We start from the raw sequence: 20,703 nt of genomic DNA, 5'->3' as shown, positions 1-20,703 counted from the left end.
ACACCCAACACAACTACGGACGGCGGATGTGATCGCCACCCATGAGAGTATTTAACACCAACCACAACACACAAATCTCGGTGCGTATATTGCCCCACGTGATGAAGAAGGAAGGCTGGTATTTACTGCATGCCGGTTCCTGGATGATTGTGTATCTCCTCTAGAAGCTGAGCTAGGTTTTTTTTTCGAAAAGGGGGAAAATTCGCCTCAGTTTCTGCATCCAAAGGATGCACACGGGTTTTTATTAGATTATTCGCAGACCTTACAAGAAGCAATACAAAAAATCAACCTCGAAGCCACCTCACTAGACCTACAGTGGGATGAAGAGGGTGACAATACACCAGACATCATCCAAAAACCGAATGCCGTCCCAAACCACTCAATAGCAGGTGAGAAGCACATCCAGTCAAGCAGACTCTCCGCGCACACTGATGACCCACAAGTATAGGGGGTTTATCGTAGTATTTTCGATAAGTAAGAATGTCGATCCCAACGAGGAGCAGAAGGTGTTGACCAGCAGTTTCGATGAAGGATTCAATGTAAATGCTCACAGACAAGTATTCAGGGGGTTTTGATGTAGCAGTTGAATAAAGTACGAGTAAGTAAAGTGCGAGAGTAACAATTGCAGCGAGTGGCCCAATCCTTTTTAGCACAAAGGACAAGCCGGTTTGTTTACTTATAATGACCAAACGTTCTTGAGGACACACGGGATTTTAGTCTAGTGCTTTCGCTACATACGGCTAATTAATCTTCATTGTTTTGATAAGTGTTGTGTGGGTGAACCTATGCTAATGTACCGCCCTTCCTAGGACTAATACATACTTGTGATTATACCCCTTGCAAGCATCCGCAACTACAAGAAAGTAATTAAGATAAACGGATGAAGCTTGCTACCCGCATGGGTAGCTACACACCCATGCAGCATACCAATATGCAAGCCATATTAACTTGTTTTAGCTCGGTTTCCTAGTAGAACGTGGAATTCTAGTGTATAAAAGTGGTTTCCGAATTTTGATTTGAACTTTTTTTTGTCAAAGTCAACTCAATATTCAAAAAGTCAATGCAAAATACGTTGGTGAGTTGACTTTGATCAAAAAATATTCATATCAAAATTCGGAAACCACTTTTGTACACTAGAATTCCATGTTCTACTAGAAAACCGAGCTAAAACAAATTAATATGGCTTGCATATTGGTATACTGCAGAATCCTGACTCCGGTGCGCGATCCTCCAATAATCATGAAACATGCAAAATAGATGAAATAACATAAGTATCATCTCCAAATATGAAATATATCAATGAATAACAGCAAATTATGATATAAAATAGTGATGCAAATTGGACGTATCAACTCCCCCCAAGCTTAGACTTCGCTTGTCCCCAAGCGAAACTGAACTCGGTAAACAGGACCACATGTTTATGGAGTGAAGAGTCGATAAATAAAATACGGACAAGAAGCATCATATTCATTCACACAAAACATTCTAGTAAACAACTTCCTCATATAATTCAACTTGAAACAAGTAGAAGGTAATCACAAATAAAGGTGCATAAGAAATCATAATTGGTGATGGCAAACTTCGTTCTTGGTCAGAGAACAATTAACAGGTTATACTTATCTATCGAGCAGCGCTCTCATGTTAAATATGGCACAACTTGCATACTCAATCATAATAATCTCCTCATAATCATTGATAACTTTCAAAGCTATATTCATTCGGATAAAACTTGTACTAAACAAGGAAGAGTAAGAGACATGATGAAGTAAATCACAATATAGATGGTTTGATCACAACAACTCAAATGCTTGCTTAAGATGGAGGGAAATAGGTTTACTGACTCAACATAAAGTAAAAGACAGGCCCTTCGCAGAGGGAAGCAGGGATTAAATCATGTGCTAGAGCTTTTTCAGTTTTGAAATCATATAAAGAGAATAAAAGTAACATTTTGAGAGGTGTTTGTTGTTGTCAACGAATGGTAGCGGGTACTCTAACCCCCTTGCCAGACAAACTCTCGAAGAGCGGCTCCCATACAGTTTTATTTTTGGTTGACACTCCTTCCAACCTTTGCTTTCACAAACCATGGCTAACCGAATCCTCGGGTGTCTGCCAACAATCTCATATCATGAAGGAGTGCCTTTTTATTTTGGTTTTATTTAGATGACACTCCTCCCCACCTTTGCTTTCTCAAGCCATGGCTAACCGAATCCTCGGGTGCCGTCCAACAATCACATACCATGGAGGAGTGTCTATTTTTGTAACATTATGAAGGTTAATTAATCGGGGCTGGGAACCCCATTGCCAGCTCTTTTTGCAGAGTTATTGGATAAGCGGATGAAGCCACTAGTCCATTGGTGAAAGTTGCCCAACAAGATTGAAAGATAAAACACCACATACTTCCTCATGAGCTATAAAACATTGACACAAATAAGAGATAGTAAATTTTGAATTGTTTAAAGGTAGCACACGAAGTATTTACTTGGAATGGCAGGAAATACCATGTAGTAGGTAGTGGTGGACACAAATGGCATAGGTTCGGGTTAAGGTTTGGATGCATGAGAAGCATTCCCTCTCAGTACAGGTTTTTGGCTAGCAAGGTTAATTAGCAAGCACAAGAGTTGATGGAAACAAACAAATATTCATGTGATAGAAACAATCATGCACCTTCCTTGTAAGCACAAACAATTTTAACTTCAGAATAATAAGCTAAGGAGCTAACAAGGAAGAAAGACAATGAAACAACTACATGTATTTCTCTTTTCTACTTAAACCTCAAAGTGTTATTGCTATTTGACCAATGCTAAGTTTGCCAAAACCAAATAGATTTATTCAATGCTCCCAAAGTGATACCAATACTAATAACAAGATCAATCATATAATAGGGATTGCAAACTAAAATAAGATGTGCAATATGTAAATGATAAGACTTCTCATTAATATTCCATAACGATAACTCACACCAAGGGATACATAGATAACCAACTAAAGGAGAGATACTTCCACACTGCAACCCATCTTATATGATAACTTCCCTACTCATGATATGACACTACTTGACAGGAAAAAGTAAAAGATAGTGATGATGTGATACCGCGGCACTCCCCCAAGCTTGGAATAAACTAAGGGGATGCCAATACCGATGATGAATTACTCCTTCGGCGATGGTGGTGATGAATTCCCATCATCAGACTTCCAAGGAAGAGGCTCTCCATCAACAAACGACATCTTGGTCTCGGGGATCCTGAAACTAGCAGCATAGCTTATGTGTTTAAACCTGTTTTCATACTCACAGTTCTGATTCTGAACGTCATAGAGTTGAGCTTGGAGTTTGTTGGTGGTGTCGTGAAGAGAGAGGATGTCGTCCCACAACTTTGCAGTCTCCTTCTTGTGTGCATCAATAAGTTCAGACACAATCTTGTGGAAGATGTCCACTTCACGCTCAGCCATCTTCTTGTAGTTGAAAACCTCTTGTTCTAGCTTCTCCATCCTGTCTTCCAAGCTTCCTTCTCCTTTAGGACCCTGGACATCTTTGATCTGCAACTCTCCATCAACGAGCAGCAACTCCTTGGGGTGCATCTTCAGCTCGTTCATGTACAGGTTGACGACGTCCTCGCAGAAGTTGTCCTTCGGAGTTTCCGACGAAGACATGATGGCTCTAGATCCGAAGCAAATCCTGGCAGAAACAGCTCGAAACAAAACACGTCGAGAAAACGATATACGGGCCTCCAGGGGTCCGGGGGATTATATAGCAGGAATTATTACGACACAAGGAAAGTACCAGGTCGAACCAGAGTCGGAGAGGGGCGACGAGGTGGCCACCTCATAGGGCGGCGCGGCCAGGATGGGGCCTGCGCCGGCCTATGGGGGCACGCCCTCGTGCGTCTCCTCCACTCTGTTTCGATCTTGTAATTTCTCATATTTTCCAAAAACAGCAAAAACATTGTTCGGAAAGTAAATCGCGAACTTTTTATTACCAGTACTGTTACCTATTCAAAGTCGAGTTCTGGCGGACTGTCAATTTGACCTTTGATGAAAGCCTCCGGTGTTTCCACTCGAATAACATCAACATCTACATTATAAGAATCACCTGAGATATAATGCTTGAGTCTTTGTCCATTCACCACTTGTGTGGCATTGCCTTGGAGAGAGCTAATTTTAATTGCTCCTGAACGATACACCTCCTCAACGACATATGGTCCTTCCCATTTCGAGAGTAATTTCCCAGCAAAGAATCTGAGACGAGACCGATACAATAGGACTTTATCCCCAATATTAAATTCTCTTTTGATAATCCTTCTATCATGTCATTTCTTAACTTTCTCTTTAAAGAGTTTAGCATTTTCATAAGCTTCACTTCTCCATTCATCTAGAGAACTCAATTGTAGCAATCTTTTCTTACCGGCTAGTTTAGGATCTTTATTTAATTCTCTTACAGCCCAATAAGCTTTGTGCTCTAGTTCTAAAGGTAAATGACAAGCTTTTCCATAAACCATTTTATAAGGTGACATACCCATGGGATTTTTATAAGCAGTTCTATAAGCCCATAGTGCTTCCATCAATTTACTAGCCCAATTCTTTCTAGTTTTATTAACAGTCTTTTGCAAGATAGCTTTAATCTCTCTATTTGATAATTCTACTTGCCCACTAGTTTGAGGATGATAAGCGGAAGCAATTCTATGATTAATACCATATTTAGCAAGAGTTTTCCTAAAACCACCATGAATAAAATGAGAACCTCCATCAGTCATAATATATCTAGGAACTCCAAATCGAGGAAAAATAATGTCTAAAAGCATTCTTAAAGAGGTCTCACCATCAGCACTTTTTGTAGGTATGGCTTCCACCCATTTAGTAACATAATCAACAGCAACAAGTATATGAGTGTTACCTTCTGAAGAGGGAAAAGGTCCCATGAAGTCAAATCCCCAACAATCAAACGGTTCAATAACAAGAGTATAATTCATAGGCATTTCATTGCGTCTGGAGATATTACTAACCCTTTGACATTCATCACAAGATAAAATAAACTTTCTTGCATCTTTGAAGAGAGTTGGCCAATAAAAACCTGATTGTAGAACCTTTTGCGCGGTTCTATCTCCGGCGTGATGTCCTCCATAAGCACTGCCATGACATTTACTCAATATCTCTTGCTGTTCATATTCGGGGACACATCTTCACAGAATACCATCCACTCCTTCTTTATATAAGTGTGGGTCATCCCAGAAATAATGCCTCAAGTCATAAAAGAATTTCCTCCTTTCTTTGAAATTTGAAAAGGTTGGAGGCAAGTACTTGGAAACAATAAAGTTAGCATAATCAGCATACCAAGGGCTATCTCGCGAGCTCACCTTTATTACAGCCAATTGTTCATTTGGAAAACTATCATTAACAGGAACAAGATCATAAGCAATATTTTCCAATCTAGACAAATTATCAGCACCTTTCCTATCTACAATATGTAAATCAAATTCTTGCAACAGAAGTATCCATCTAATAAGCCTCGGCTTAGCATATTTCTTTTGCATAAGGTATCTGATTGCAGCATGATCAGTATGAATAGTAACTTTTGAATCAACAATATAAGATCTAAACTTATCACAAGCAAAGACTACAGCTAACAATTCTTTTTCAGTAGTAGCATAATTTCTTTGAGCAGCATCAAGAGTTTTACTAGCATAATGAATAACATTCAATTTTTTATTTACTCGCTGTCCAAGAACAGCGCCTGCAGCAAAATCACTAGCATCACACATAATTTCAAATGGTAAGTTCCAATCAGGAGGTTCGACTATAGGAGCAGTTGTTAAGGCTTTCTTTAGAGTTTCAAAAGCTTCCTTACAATCATCATCAAAAACAAAAGGTACATCTTTTTGAAGAAGATTAGTAAGAGGCTTTGAAATTTTGGAGAAGTCTTTAATAAACCTCCTATAAAACCCAGCATGACCAAGAACACTACGAATACCTTTAACATCCCTAGGATAGGGCATGTTCTCAATTGCTTCAACTTTAGCTCTATCAACTTCAATACCTCTCTCAGAAATTTTATGTCCCAATACAATTCTTTCATTAACCATAAAGTAGCATTTCTCCCAATTAAGAACAAGGTTAGTTTCTTCACATCTCTGCAAAACTTTATCAAGGTTTCGCAAGCAATTATCAAAAGAATTCCCATAGACGGAAAAATCATCCATGAATACTTCTACAATACTTTCGCAAAAGCCATGAAAAATAGCAGACATGCACCTTTGAAAAGTAGCAGGGGCATTACATAAACCAAAAGGCATACTGAAAGAACATCTCTCACATTATGTTTTGTGTGTTTGATGTCAATATATATGATACACTAATGTTTGTTTAAGTGGTACAGGGATTACATAGATATTTATTCATGTGTGTTGGATTTGATCGTCTGTCAAAAGAATTCAGAAAAAGTTGGCCAGGCCGGATAATCCGGGCCGGATATTGTTGAAATATCCGGCCCCCTGGTTTTGGCTAAGTCTTCGAGGAAATGCGGCTCTGTATGGGGGCCGGACATTTGCCCGGATAATGTCCCGGTTTTGTACCAGGGCCGGATTATCCGGGCCGGATATTTTGGAAATATCCGGCCCCCCCGTTTTTGGCTAAGGACTGGAAGAAAAGCTTCTCTGGCTATGGGCCGGACATTTGGCCGGACAATGTCACACTTTTGTCCCGATGGCCGGATTATCCGGGGGGGGCGGATTATCCGGCCCTTACTTAGGCCGGATTATCCGGCCCCCCGGAAGCAGCAACGGCTCCTTTTTTTTTGAGAGGGGGTATAAATACCCCCCTTCTTCTACCTTGGTTGCTTGCTCAATCATTGCACAAGAATTCTGCCAAGCCACCTCCATTAGAACCACCTCAAGAAACTCAAGATTTGCAAGATCTCCTTCCTCCCCCAACCAAATCTCTTGATCTTTGGGGATTCGAAGGAGAAGACACCGATCTACATCCTCACCGAAGCGTTCTTCATTTCCCCCTCTCTTGTTTGAGGGATCTCATGCTAGTGTTCCTATTTGGTTCCCTAGTTGATTTGTGTTGATGTATTGTTGTTGATTGTTGTGTTGTAACAGATTTGGGAGCCTCCAATTTGGTTGTGGATGTGTGCCCCAAGAACCTTGTAAAGGCCCGGTTTCCGCCTCGAGGAAATCCCTTAGTGGAAGTGGGCTAGGCCTTCGTGGCGTTGCTCACCGGAGATCTGAGTGAAGCCTTCGTGGCTGTTGGTTTGGCTTTCGTAGCAACCACACTCCTCCAAACGTAGACGTACCTTCTTGCAAAGGAAGGGAACTACGGGAATCATCTCCGTGTCATCGCGTGCTCCACTCTCGGTTACCTCTATCCTATTCTATCTCTATATTGCTTAGATATATCTTGCCTAGTTGTTAGCCTTGTCATATAGGTAAATTCACTTAGTTGCATATCTAGAGAATTTACCTTTTGTGTCAAGCCTAAATTGAAAAAGAACTAAAAATTGGTTAGCACCTATTCACCCCCCCCTCTAGGTGCGGCATACGATCCTTTCAATTGGTATCAGAGCCTCGGCTCTTATTTCGGGCTTAACCGCCTAAGAGTATGCCGGACGAGGAGTCCTCGGAAGGGGCCGCCAAGATGGTCTCCGTGGAAGACTTCAATTCGTTGAAGTCCTCCATGGAAGCCCAAATGGAAAGCATGAAAAAGATGATTGCCGAGCTTTTGGCTCCGGCCCTTCCCAAGGCTCCTAGTGTAGAGGTAAAAGACACGGGTGTGTTAGATGAGGGAGAGGCTTCGGACTTACCCTCATCTACCAAACCCGTGGAAGGTGATAACTTAAACACTATCAAATCCCCCATTGCATCTCCCAAGGGAACTAGTGAAAGTGAGAGCTACAATCGAGTACCTCCACCTTTCCAATCACCCGATATACCGGTTCCCCATCCCCATTTGAACATTCGGGGCGACCCACCTAAGTTTTCTATTGAAAATTTCGATACTTGGCGATTTGAGTTCCGCTCTCATGTTTGTAGTGCCTCCAATGAATTATGGAGAATCATCATGGAGGGCTTCAAGCCATACAACCCCGACAAGTTGACTAGAAGAGAAGCGGTTGATAGTCAACTCAACGTCACCGCCTTGTACATGATTCAAACTAGTGTGGGGACAAAGGAATTGCATCGTGTCCGGAACTACACCACCGCCAAGGAAGCTTGGGATGGTTTGACCTCGAGTTGCATTGGAAGTGAGAGCACAAGGAGGAACAAGTATAATGCTCTCAGGAATAAAGCCGAAGGGTTCATGAGGCTACTGGATGAAGATCATGAAGACATGTATGGAAGACTTCTCACCGTTGCCGATGCCTTCCGGCTTGTTGGTGCCACCCACATCAATGATTCTTGGATCAAGGAGAAGTACATTGAATGCATGATGCCATTTGTACCCATTGATGTCAAGACTCTTGTGGGAAGGGAATGCTATTCCTCTCTCACCTCTCAACAAGTCGTGCACGAGTTGCAAGCTCTCAAGGTGCTTGAGGAAACCTCTCATGATTCTCGCAATCGTGCTATTGGGATGGCAAAAGGTTCCAACCTTGCCTTGGTGGTCAACTCCGTTGAAGAAGTGATTCCTCAAGAATCTTATAGGGCATCTTGGAGTATGACCTATCCGGAAGATTTGCAATGCCACTACCATGATCACATGGCCTTCCATGCAAAATCCTTTTGGGTTGATCCCTCCAAGGCAAAGGAAGACAACATCAAGAGGAACAACAAAAATGGGTTCACTAGCTTTGGTCCAAAGACAAGATCATGCTACAATTGTGATGACAAGCGCCACTTCATTGCCGAATGCCCCTATGAGAATAGAGAGCTTCATAATGGGAGGCTCATTCCCAAGGACAAGAGCAAAGACTCAAAGGGCAAATATTCAAAGCCCCTCAACAAGAAGTTCTACAACAACAAGACCAAGAAGGGCAAGAGGCCCTCAAGAGTTGTGCTAGTAACAAGGGAAGAATATTCTTCCGATGAAGTTGAAAGTTCTAGTGGTGATGAAGATGAAGAAAGCTCAAAGGAATTGGCCACCATCGTCACCACCAACACACCCTCTTCATCTCTCTTTGAATCTCCCAATGAGAACCCTCATATCAAGAATGCACATTGCTTCATGGCAAGGTCCTCCTTGGACACACCTATTGTGCTATCAACTCAAGAAGAGTATACCTCCGGAGATGATGATGTTGATGATGAAGAAGATGCAACCTCTAATGGATTGGTCGCTCTTGCCTCCCTCTCCACTAACTCTTCATCACTAAGTGAATCCCCCAATGAGGTCATTCATGTGGAGGAAGAAAGTTGCCTTATGGCTAAATCTTCCGAGGTATCATCTCCTAACCCCTCTATGCCTAGCATTGCTAATGATCTAGGGGTTGGCCCCGCTAGTCTAAAAGTGAAACAAGAGATGCTAGAGTTTGATGAGTTCATTAGTAACCTTCAAGGTAACAGTAAGAAGCATGTTTCTAGCCTCATGGTTCGTATAGCTCAACAAAATGATATGCTTGAGAAAAAGGGTCAAATAGAGAGAGAAGATTCTCTTGAAATCCATGCCCTTAAAAATGCTCTTGAGGAAAGTCAAGAAACTATAGCTTCTCTTGAGGAGAGGCTAGAAACTCTTGAAGAGCCTCAAGATAAAATTAACAAGCTCACTAAAGCTAGAGATCTTGCTAGAGCTAAGACTAAAGTGCTTATAAAGGAAAAGGCCAAATTTGGTGTTGATCATGAGAAACTTGTGAAGGATCTAGATGAACTAGACAAGGCTCACAAAGCCTTGAAGAGTGAATACACTCTCCTCTCCAAGTCTTATGAGCAACTTCAAATTAGGCTTGCTTCATATGACATACCTAGTACCTCTACTCCTTCATGTGATCATGCAAATATAATTGAGGAAAATGCTAGGTTGAAAGATGAACTTGCTAGGACCTCCTCTCCCCAAAGTAAACTTTCCTTGGATGATCTTTTGAGTAAGCAAAGGTCAAACAATGGGAAGGAGGGACTTGGTTTCAATGCCAAGGCTAAAAAGGCAAACAAGAAAAAGACCAAGCCCGCACATGAGAAAGCTAATGGTGAACCCCGAAAGGGCAACACCATTAATGATGATGGTGCGGGAATAGATAACCCTCACTATGTTCTCTTTAAAGATTATTATGGTGATGTTTATGCTAAATATGTTGGTCCATATGATGGCTATGTTGCTTGGTCTATTTGGGTTCCAAAGACCCTTGTTGCTAACAAAAGAGGACCCATTGAAAAATGGGTACCTAAATCCAAGAATTGATCTCATGTAGGACTATGCCGCCGGAGGTTCAAAATGGGTACTTGATAGTGGATGTACAAGTCATATGACCGGCGGCAAGAACCTCGTCAAGGAGTTGAGGCCTAACATAAATGATATCACCGTCTCCTTTGGCGATAATTCTACATCCGAGATCGTGTTTGTAGGGCTTGTGTTGAAGGCAAAATGCATGACTCTCCGCATCCAAGCAAGACCATCATCTCTTCCAAGAGGATCTTGGAGCTCCTTCATGTGGATCTCTTTGGTCCCGTTACTCATGCAAGTCTTGGTGCGAAGAAACATTGCTTGGTGATTGTCGATGACTACTCAAGATACACTTGGGTCTACTTTCTCAAGACGAAAGATGAGACTCAACAAATATTCATTGACTTTGCTACCGAGGTGCAACGCCAACACAACCTCCTCATTATGGCAATAAGAAGTGACAACGGCTCCGAGTTCAAGAACTACACACTCAATGATTTTCTTAGTGATGAGGGGATTCGTCATCAATATTCCGCTGCTTACACCCCTCAACAAAATGGTGTTGCGGAGAGGAAGAACCGGACTCTTATGGATATGGCAAGGTCTATGATGGCGGAGTATAAATCCCGCTATAACTTTTGGGCCGAAGCCATCTCCACCGCTTGTCACTCCTCCAACCGGCTCTATCTCCGCAAGGGCTTGAACAAGACTCCATATGAAATACTCACCGGGAACAAGCCTAATATCTCATACTTCAAGGTGTTCGGGTGTAAGTGTTTCTACAAAATCAAAGGGGTTCGTTTGTCTAAATTTGCTCCTAAAGCTTTGGAGGGTATATTTGTTGGTTACGGTGCCGAATCTCACACTTATAGAATCTTTGATGTATCCTCCGGGATTATCATTGAATCTTGTAGTGTGAAGTTCGAAGAAAATGATGGCTCCCAAGTGGGGCAAGTTGATGTTTGTGCAGGTGATGAAATACCTCAAGATGCCATAGTAAGAATGGGTGTGAAATTTTTCCGCCCCATTGAGGGACACGGTGTGGCGTCTCGGGAAGAACTATGCTCTACCACGGTGGAGCCCTCATCTTCTCAACATCAACAAACCTTACCTAGTGAAGCAAATGATGCACCAACCCAAGAACAAGAACAAGACCCTTCCTCTTATGTGCAAGATTAAGGACAATATCAAGGTCAAGATCAACCAATCATTCATAATGGCTCCAATGAGGATCCAACCAACTCTTGCCCTTCTCCGAACATTGTTCAAGATCAAGCACATGAGATTGAGCAACCCCAAGCAATTGAGGAAGCTCAAGTTCAAGGTCAAGACGGGGACCCAAATGATCAAGTTGATCAAGTGACACCTCCAAGGCCAAGAAGAACCAAGGAGGAGATCGAGGCCCGTCATCTAGCAAGAAGAGAAAGGCAACTTGAGCGTCTTGAACACACACACGACAAGGTTCTTGGTGATGTAAGGGCAAAGGTTTCCACAAGAAGGCAATTGGCTAATTTTAGCAACCATCATGCTTATATCTCCTTAGTGGAACCCAAGAAAGTATTTGAAGCCCTTGAAGATTCGGATTGGTTGGAAGCTATGCACGAAGAACTCAACAACTTCAAGCGCAACAAAGTGTGGACTTTAGTAGAGAAGCCAAAGGGGTGCCGCAATGTTATTGGCACTAAATGGATATTCAAGAACAAGCAAGATGAGTTTGGGAATGTTGTGAGGAACAAGGCAAGATTGGTGGCTCAAGGTTTCTCTCAAGTTGAAGGGATTGACTTTGGAGAGACCTATGCTCCCGTGGCTCGTCTTGAGTCCATCCGTATCCTTCTTGCTTATGCATCGCATCATAACTTTAAGTTACAACAAATGGATGTGAAACGTGCTTTTCTTAATGGTCCTTTGCATGAAGAGGTTTATGTTAAGCAACCCCCGGGGTTCGAGGATCTCAACTTTCCTAACCATGTCTACAAGCTTGATAAAGCACTTTATGGTCTCAAACAAGCTCCTAGAGCTTGGTATGAGCACCTTAAGGAATTGTTGGTAGACCGTGGGTTTGATGTTGGGCTAATCGACCCCACTCTTTTTACTAAGAGGGTCAATGGGGAGCTTTTCGTTTGCCAATTATATGTTGATGATATTATATTTGGCTCTACTAACAAAGCTTTCAATGATGAATTCTCAAAGCTTATGACCGATAGGTTTGAGATGTCTATGATGGGAGAGATGAAGTTTTTCCTTGGTTTTGAGATCAAGCAATTGAGAGAAGGAACCTTCATCAACCAAGCAAAATATCTCCAAGACATGCTCAAGAGGTTCAAGATGACCGAGTTGAAAGGTGTGGCCACTCCTATGGTTACCAAATGTCATCTTGCACTAGATCCCAATGGTAAAGAGGTGGATCAAAAGGTATATCACTCCATGATTGGATCCTTGCTTTACCTTTGTGCATCTAGACCGGACATAGTGTTGAGTGTTGGTGTGTGTGCAAGGTATCAAGCTTCTCCTAAGGAGAGCCACATGATGGCTCTCAAAAGAATCTTTCGATATTTGGTTGATACCCCAAGATATGGTATTTGGTACCCCAAAGGCTCAAGTTTTATTCTCAATGGATACACCGATGCGGATTGGGCGGGAGACAAGGATGATAGGAAATCAACCTCCGGGGCTTGCCAATTTCTTGGTAGGTCCTTGGTGTGTTGGTCATCTAAGAAGCAAAATTGTATATCTCTCTCCACCGCCGAAGCCGGATATGTTGCCGCCGCAAGTGGATGCACTCAATTGTTATGGATGAGGCAAACTTTAAAGGAATACGGTGTCATTTGTGACAAAGTGCCTCTATTATGTGACAATGAAAGTGCTATCAAGATTGCCTATAATCCGGTGCAACATTCAAGAACGAAGCATATTGAGATCCGGAATCATTTCATTAGGGATCATGTTGCCCGGGGTGATATTGAGCTTATCTATGTTCCTACCAAAGATCAACTTGCCGATATATTCACGAAGCCTCTTGATGAAGCAAGGTTCACTTATTTGAGGAATGAGCTAAATATCATCGATTCAAGGAGTATAGCTTGACCATCTTGCAAACACACCTTCGTCTCAAAACTTTATTTGGTTTAGATGTGGGCATGGAAATAGGGGGAGTGCGGTTTAAATTATTGAGCTATCCCTCCCCCCATAATGCCAACATTAAAGATTTCATTCTCGTTATATCATATGTTGATATGTGAGCTTAAATGATGAGTATTGGTTTGGACCCAAGATATATCTTCGCGGTGCCATACCATAACACTCATATATGGTGGCCTAGGCCACCACACTCTTCTTCGTGAAGAGTTGGAGTTGTTTGGTTGTTCATTGGATTTTATTGACATCTCCATGTTCTTATGGGAAATCACTCTAGTTTGGCCTTATTTGCCCATATCTTGCAAACTTGAGTGACCATGTACCATTAACAGTTTGTATCTTCTAAAACCTAAGCCTACTCTCTCCTATAAGCCATTTCCATCTTGCTCATTTGTCATGTTTGGTAAAAACTTGGAGTTTGAGGTTTTTCGGTCGGATGATCTAGGGTTCTCCATCTTATTGGTAAATTTGCACCTTATATGTGACGTGATACTTTATTACATCATATATGGGTCTTGCAAATAACCAACGAAAGATGGGCTGGATTCCCGGTGATTCTGGAATTTTCCAGAACCCCGGATAATCCGGCCCCAGGCGACCCCGGAATATCCGGCCCGGCCGGATTATCCGCCCTAAGCTAGGGCCGGATTATCCGGCCTGGGCAGATCTTGAAAGGGTTGAGGTCGAGGCTGCAGGGGGCAAAACGGTTCATACCTCCCCCCCCCCACGCGCCTCTCTCCTCTTTCTCCTCTCAAGACCGCCGGATCTCCTCCTCCTCGCCGGAGACGCTCCGTCCGCCCCCTCTCGGAGTTCTTGGGTGGATCGGGTGCATCTCCTCCCTAGCTACCTTCTCCTCCAAGCGGTTTCCACAATGGATGTGGGTATGATTCACAATCTCTAACCCTAGATGTTGTGTTTTATATGTGCTTTTTTCTTGGTGGAATTGGTGTCTAGTTGTTCCAAATCACGTGTAGTGTACTCCTCTTGCATGCTATGAGGCCGATCTAGTCTTAGACAAGTTTTTGATTGGAAATCTGCACATCTCGCAGGGCCGGATTATCAGCCCCCCGAGCGGGCCGGATTATCCGGCCGGGCCGGATTATCCGCCCCCAGGGGACACCGGAATATCCGGCCTGGAGCTTCATCGCCGCTGCAGTTTTGCTTCAATCTATCATGTCTAGATGTGTACCGACTTATAGCATGTTTCTCGAGTATATTACTATATCTTACATGACTTATGAGCATTACCTTCTCTTTGCTTCCCGCCTTTGCTTCTCACAGGTGGTGCTTCTCGGGGTGGTCGGAGACGCCAAAGGCATGATCGATCTAGTGACGAGTTTGCACCCAATGCACCTCGCAAGTCCGTCACTTCAAGGCGGAAGAACAAGGAAGTGAGGGAGAACTACAAGACCATGGATCCAGTTTCTTATTCCGCTATTCGCTTGAAGAACTGGTATGAAGATGTTCCAAGGGATGAAGAAATAGAGGGCAGGAGATTCTGGTGCATGGAGCAAGTGTTCATCTACAAGGACATCTATGAGCCCATGAAGAATCTGAGACCCATGCAAGCTATCAATGTGGACATTCTGGCTGAAAACAATCACTTTGAAGATGCTATCTGGGTAGCTGGAAGAATGGGCTTGAAAGATATCATGAAGATTCAATGTGACTATAGCCCAGAGTTGGTGAAGCAATTCTTTGCCACTTTGGCAATCAAGAATGATGAGGAACGCACTTTGGAATGGATGTCTGGCTCCACTCACTGCAGTGCCACTCTGCGCCGTTTTGCTGGTATTCTTGGAGTTCCTATTGATGAGGGTCGTCGTCTTCATGGACCACAACAGACTGACAAGAATGCTCTTGCTAATCTCTATACCTCAGCGGGAAGGATTGGTTATACTAAGGGGCTGCTCCTCATATACAGTCAGTTGCTCCGGTTCTTTCGGGCAACCATTTGCCCAAGTGGTGGTAACAATGATGCTATCCGGGGAGTCCTTGTGGATCTTATGCACCTCAGCTTTAAGTGTGCTCGTGATGGTAATGAGGTGCGGGACTACACTCTTGATATCATGGACTTTATCTTCCATGAGATCCGTGATGCCATGGTCTCCCGGACCACCATACCTTATGCACCCTACATCCAGCTTCTCATCAACAACTCGTGATCGTGAGTGAAAATTTGAGTGGGTATCCGTTGGTGAAGCACCATGTCAAGAAGGCCTACAAGCTCAAGCCGCCTCTTCACTGTACTCGCACCTGACTCTTTCATGGGTGATGCTCGTTCTAGTGGTGTTGCTCCTGCTCGTCATCCTGATGTCCCGGCTATGAGGAAGGAAGTGACCCGGCTTAGTTGGTTTCAGCGTCACATCCTTTGCATGAACATTGAGATCCACAAGGAGAACTATGCAGCTAGCCGTGAGCGTTCTGAGATTAAGAATACTCAGGCGGTTATTCTACACAAGCTCAGTGGTGATCAAGGTCCCCCGCCTTAGCCTCCAGCTCACCAGGGTTACAGTGGATGGCACTCTGCACAGGTTCCATGGAGTGATCTTGATGATTGCCTTCAAAGGTCCAACACCTCTCGTCGTTCTCCGGATGCTCCTGACACTGATGAAGAGGAAGAAGAAGAAGAAGAGGCGCAAGAGTCCGATGATGATTATGCCTCCGAGTGATTCCCATGGGACGTGTAGCATCGCGCTTGTCCCCTTTTTGGCGTCTCGATGCCAAAGGGGGAGAAGTGTTCTATTAGGATTCTCGGGGATTTGCATGGTTTGGGCACAAGCATATGCGTTTATCATTCTTATATTGCTTGTGTTCCCTCTTATTTGAACTATTTGGTTTGTTTGTTCTTATATTGCTTGTGTTCCCTCTTATTTGAACTATTTGGTTTGTTTGTGTGCCGTTCAAAACTATGTGTTATGTGGTGTGAGACATTGTTATGGTTTTCGGATTTCTATGTGTTGAGATCAAGGATATTACATTATGTGTGATGCTATATCTCCGCATTATATATCTACACATGGGTATGATTTCTTGCATCCTATCTCAACTTCATATGTGTCAATGTCTTTTGTTAGAGCTCATGTTGGATATCTCTTGTGTTGAGGCACCATACTTCTATGTGTTGTGTATTTGTATTCAAATGCAAATTACTTATATGCACACATGTAGGGGGAGTGCCTCTATGTTTTGCCATCATGCTTGTCTCTATAGTGATTCTCTTGCAAATCCGTATATTGTCATCAAACACCAAAAAGGGGGAGATTGAAAGAACATCTCTCACATTATGTTTTGTGTGTTTGATGTCAATATATATGATACACTAATGTTTGTTTAAGTGGTACAGGGATTACATAGATATTTATTCATGTGTGTTGGATTTGATCGTCTGTCAAAAGAATTCAGAAAAAGTTGGCCAGGCCGGATAATCCGGGCCGGATATTGTTGAAATATCCGGCCCCCTGGTTTTGGCTAAGTCTTCGAGGAAATGCGGCTCTGTATGGGGGCCGGACATTTGCCCGGATAATGTCCCGGTTTTGTACTGTGGGGCCGGATTATCCGGGCCGGATATTTTGGCAATCTCCGGGCCCGCTTTTGGCTAAGGACCGGAAGAAAAGCTTCTCTGGCTATGGGCCGGACATTTGGCCGGACAATGTCACACTTTTGTCCCGATGGCCGGATTATCCGGGGGCGGATTATCCGGCCTTACTTAGGCCGGATTATCCGGCCCCGAGCAAAGAACGGCTCCTTTTTTTTGAGAGGGGGTATAAATACCCCCCTTCTTCTACCTTGGTTGCTTGCTCAATCATTGCACAAGAATTCTGCCAAGCCACCTCCATTAGAGCCACCTCAAGAAACTCAAGATTTGCAAGATCTCCTTCCTCCCCCAACCAAATCTCTTGATCTTTGGGGATTCGAAGGAGAAGACACCGATCTACATCCTCACCGAAGCGTTCTTCATTTCCCCCTCTCTTGTTTGAGGGATCTCATGCTAGTGTTCCTATTTGGTTCCCTAGTTGATTTGTGTTGATGTATTGTTGTTGATTGTTGTGTTGTAACAGATTTGGGAGCCTCCAATTTGGTTGTGGATGTGTGCCCCAAGAACCTTGTAAAGGCCCGGTTTCCGCCTCGAGGAAATCCCTTAGTGGAAGTGGGCTAGGCCTTCGTGGCGTTGCTCACCGGAGATCTGAGTGAAGCCTTCGTGGCTGTTGGTTTGGCTTTCGTAGCAACCACACTCCTCCAAACGTAGACGTACCTTCTTGCAAAGGAAGGGAACTACGGGAATCATCTCCGTGTCATCGCGTGCTCCACTCTCGGTTACCTCTATCCTATTCTATCTCTATATTGCTTAGATATATCTTGCCTAGTTGTTAGCCTTGTCATATAGGTAAATTCACTTAGTTGCATATCTAGAGAATTTACCTTTTGTGTCAAGCCTAAATTGAAAAAGAACTAAAAATTGGTTAGCACCTATTCACCCCCCTCTAGGTGCGGCATACGATCCTTTCAATTGGTATCAGAGCCTCGGCTCTTATTTCGGGCTTAACCGCCTAAGAGTATGCCGGACGAGGAGTCCTCGGAAGGGGCCGCCAAGATGGTCTCCGTGGAAGACTTCAATTCGTTGAAGTCCTCCATGGAAGCCCAAATGGAAAGCATGAAAAAGAACTAAACGAACTACTCATGAGACATCATATGGAACATGATCAGAGGTGATATGATGATGAATAACAATCTAAACATAAACCTTGGTTCAACGGTTTCACTCAATAGCATCAATAACAAGTAGAAATCAACACCGAGAGAGTTTCCCCTATCAAACAATCAAGATCAAACCCAAATTGTTACAGCGGTGACGATGTGCAGCGGTGGAGACGGCGGTGATGATGATGGAGATGATGATGATGGTGATGGAGATGATGTCCAGCTCGATGACGGTGACGATGGCGTCGATTTCCCCCTCCGGGAGGGAATTTCCCCGGCGGATCTCAGCCTGCCGGAGAGCTCTTTTCTCTCTGGTGTTCTCCGCCCCGTAGAGGCGGCTGTGACTCTTCGCGACTGTCCCTCCGGAGCTTAGGTTTTCGGGACGAAGAAATACGCGCAGGAGAGGAGGCCAGAGGGGGCTGTGGGCCCCCTCCTCACAGGGCGGCGCGGCCAGGGCAGGGCCCGCACCGGCCTATGAGGGGGGCCCATGGTGGCCCTCCTCGGCTCCTCCTTCTGGCTCTCGTCGCCTTCTGGAAAAATAGGATTTTTCATATAAATTCCGTCAATTGTTGATCTTCCGAAATATTGCATTCTGATGGCGCTTTTTCCAGCAGAATCCTGACTCCGGTGCGCGATCCTCCAATAATCATGAAACATTGCAAAATAGATGAAATAACATAAGTATCATCTCCAAATATGAAATATATCAATGAATAACAGCAAATTATGATATAAAATAGTGATGCAAATTGGACGTATCACACACCAACGCACACGCCACAGAAGTTGCTACCGCCGTCTTCCTCGACTCCATCTTCAAGAGAGATCATCGCATTAACCTTGCAAGACTTGCCGTCGATGCCACCATGACGCCAGACGGCTCCACCATCCTGCACGCATACATCATACCGCATCTGTCGTCGATACCCTGCAGCACCATGCCACCGAGCCTCCACGCCAACAATGTGGTAGATGAATACCACTCCACCGACATCCGCCAACATCCAGCAGCTGCTCCAAAAACGATGCTCCGGGAGGTAGAACGACGCAGGGCGCGCCGCCATCGTCCGATCCGGGAGATCCAGATCTAGGGTTTCCCCCGGAGCAGCGCGAGAGTGTAGATGTAGGCTGCGACAACGATGCCTTCAAGAAGGTTACGACGTGTAGCCATCGCCCGCCAAGACCGAAGTCGGAGCACGGTTTTCACCGGCAGCCGCGCATCCCCACCTCGCCGAGCGTAGTGCCGAGGCAAGCAAGATGGCGCTGAGCCACCACCGCCGTTCCTCAGATGCTCCGCAGAGGACCAGCCCGCAGCGATCCGCCGCCGACCCCCCACGCAGCCGCCGTCGAGCCACCTTCCTCGCAGAAATCGGCCAATCAACCACCACCGCCCTTGCCGCCACCTGCCCGCGCCGCCCGGAGACGCGCCGCCACCACCGTCGTCCGTCGCATTGCCGCAGCAGGCCATGCCCGTGCCGGCGCACCGTGGCCCCCGATGGAACGCCACGCCCTGTCCCGGAGAAGACTGCCCGCGCTCCTCCATCCGAGCCAGAGGACGAGAGGGCCTCGCCGCCGCCGACGCCAACTGGGCTTTGCCCGGCCGCGCCCTCAGGCAGCGGCGAGGGAGGAAGGGGAGGGAGGAGGGGAGCTGGGCGGCGGCGCGATGTAGGGTTCCCCTGGTTACCGCGCGGGGGCGACGCAGGGAACGGTTGAGGCTCCTGGCACAAGTGTCTGAATAATGTGTTTTCACCCAGAAGCTGAGCTAGGTGCATGCATGAAAGGTTTAGAACTTCTGCTTCAATTCAGTCAATTGCCTATTATAGTTAAAATTGATTGTCCTTGTGGAGGTTGTCGGGTAGTCGACGCGTAATAGATCCGTCCTTCTACATTTGATTTTTGAGATCAAGAACTTATCTAGTCATGATAGATTGTGTGAGTTTGTAAAAGTGAAACCATCGCAGATTAGGATTAGCCACGTCCTTGCAAACTTTGCGAGTGCAGAACACCGTACAACTAGGTTCTGCGCCTAAAGGTGTCCTTGTGATGCTAGACCATGATCGTCTTATAACCCTTCCTGCTCGATAAAGTACTTTTTTCTTGAAAAAAGAAAAAAAGAGGAGGGAGTATTTCTTTTGACTGGAATTCATTTCATATCCAGCCGGTTGCGGTTCGAATTATTATTAGAATTGAATTGCGAAAACGAATGTTAGCTCCTGGTTCGCTCCGGATTCTCTGACTTGCTTCTTGCAGGGCAGAGAGCTACAGTACCTCTGCCCTGCCATCATTTTTCGGCCGTTGGATTCGAATCTGACGATTCAGGTCAGTCGTTACAGGGACCAATGAACAGTGTCGTCTCTGCAGTGTTTCGTCGCTACAGTGTTTGTATCAATCTCTGCCTTTCATTTTCGATCCAAGGATCAAGATTGTCAGGTCAGGGTACTGTACCTCTGCCTTGCTTCTTGCAGGGTAGAGAATCCGCGCCGCTCCTGGTTGGGGTCCGACGCGACGTGCAACTGTTTTGGTTTTATGGATGGGCGTTCGACCGCTGCACCAACCCCATCAAGA

The sequence above is a fragment of the Lolium perenne genome, chromosome 6 (assembly GCF_019359855.2).
Source record: "Lolium perenne isolate Kyuss_39 chromosome 6, Kyuss_2.0, whole genome shotgun sequence".
Taxonomy (NCBI): Eukaryota; Viridiplantae; Streptophyta; class Magnoliopsida; order Poales; family Poaceae; genus Lolium; species Lolium perenne.
This window is presented reverse-complemented; position numbering follows the sequence as displayed.